General features: G+C 52.8%; 1 pseudogene; it reads right to left on the minus strand.

Moving 5' to 3' along the window:
* Positions 1-657: 657 nt before the first annotated feature.
* On the minus strand, positions 658-1,328 carry LOC123407971 (annotated as a pseudogene).
* Between the last annotated feature and the right edge of the window lie 254 nt (positions 1,329-1,582).

Here is a 1,582-nt window from a genome sequence, read left to right on the forward strand (position 1 = left end):
GTCTAATAAGTCATTGATAGATTTTGAAACTTGTTGGCTAGTCTCATCCAAAGTCACCCCCACTGCCTTAGCATTATCTAAAATCTCTTGCGTAGTAAAATGAAGAATAAAATGTTCAGTATTAAAATTCATACATGTTGAATTCTGAACCTCCTTCATTTTGGCCATACGCATCGCCCGTCCAATCTGTAGGTCATCCACATCTGGCTGTGCCTGTACCCGATGACTAGCGCGTCTATCCGGACCCATCGGATTGGGAACACCTCCGAATGCTATGACGTCATCAACCGAGATCGGTCCAGACTCTGGTGCAACGGCAGTATGTATATATTCCGTACCCGCCATGGGCATTGGACCCTCCACAGAGACGGCAACCACCCCAGAATTGTCGTCGGGCTGAGCAGCAGAAAGGGCAGAACCCGTCTGGGCACCCCGTGCGCTGGCCCGCGCGTCGACGCAAGCTACCTGTGCAGCCGCTGGAGCAGGCCGAATGACACCATTATGCACGTAGCCATCCCCAGCGATAGCATCGTCATGCATGGCCAGCATGGCCACGTGAGCATGCATGTACGTAGCCCGGGCCTCACCGTCGTGGGGTTGATCCGCACCAGGGGTGGAACCCGCCTGGGCGCCTCCTGCGCTGGCCAACGCGCCGCCTCAAGCAGCCTCTGCAGCCCCGCCATGACCCGGTCCATCAGCAGATACTCCTCCGAAGCACGTACCAGAAGCTGGCTGATTTGCTGGTGCAACACTGCATAGCGACAAAAGACCAGTCGGTGCCGCATCATCGGTCCTGACAAAAGAAGCCGCCTGGCCAAGCAAAGCCGAGGCTTCGTCCGCATGCACCCGCATGAGCTACGACAGGTCGTCAACCTGCGACTGGCAGGTTGGGGATCCGATCCCATCTGCAGTACCTTCCTCCACACCAGCAATAGCAGGTCCAGCGCCAGTCAACGCGCATGCACCGTAGGAAGTGTAGTCGACGTAGCCTTAGCTCCCACCAAATACTCCTCCAGCGACAATGGTTCCAGCGCCGATTTAGACTGCTCGCTTCCATTGTAGGTCCTGGGAGTCTTTCCCAAAAATCTCGGCAGACTAGACTCAAAAGACACCGCACGAGAACCATTTTTTGCCGGCGCGGAAGTGGGTTCAAAAGCACCAAACCGCAAATCCTTGTGCATAGCAGAGTTTCTTGGGCCATTACCAGCGCCAAGATTAGGTTGATTTTGCTGCGGATTAGATGTCTGCTTAGGGAAACTATTAGGACCTGTGTCATTTGACCCCTCTGCATTATCTTTGGAACCACTAGCATCATCACCATCAGTCATATGAGTATCTTTATCTGTATCAGGGACATCAAAAAGTGTAGGACTCTCAATCTCCAGTTGGAGAGTGTACCTCATCCCTTCAAAGGTCCAAATAACCTCATCTGGAACTAGTTCAATATGAAGGACACTAACCAGCATCCTGGCAACACCTTTGGCTCTAGTATAGACCATATCCACCTCCTCAGTTTTACCAATCAGCGAGCCCAAACTCCATGTCACCTGAAAATCATTGGTCGCTCTGGATGGAGCTCCTG

This window comes from Hordeum vulgare, chromosome 7H, assembly GCF_904849725.1.
Source record: "Hordeum vulgare subsp. vulgare chromosome 7H, MorexV3_pseudomolecules_assembly, whole genome shotgun sequence".
NCBI lineage: Eukaryota > Viridiplantae > Streptophyta > Magnoliopsida > Poales > Poaceae > Hordeum > Hordeum vulgare.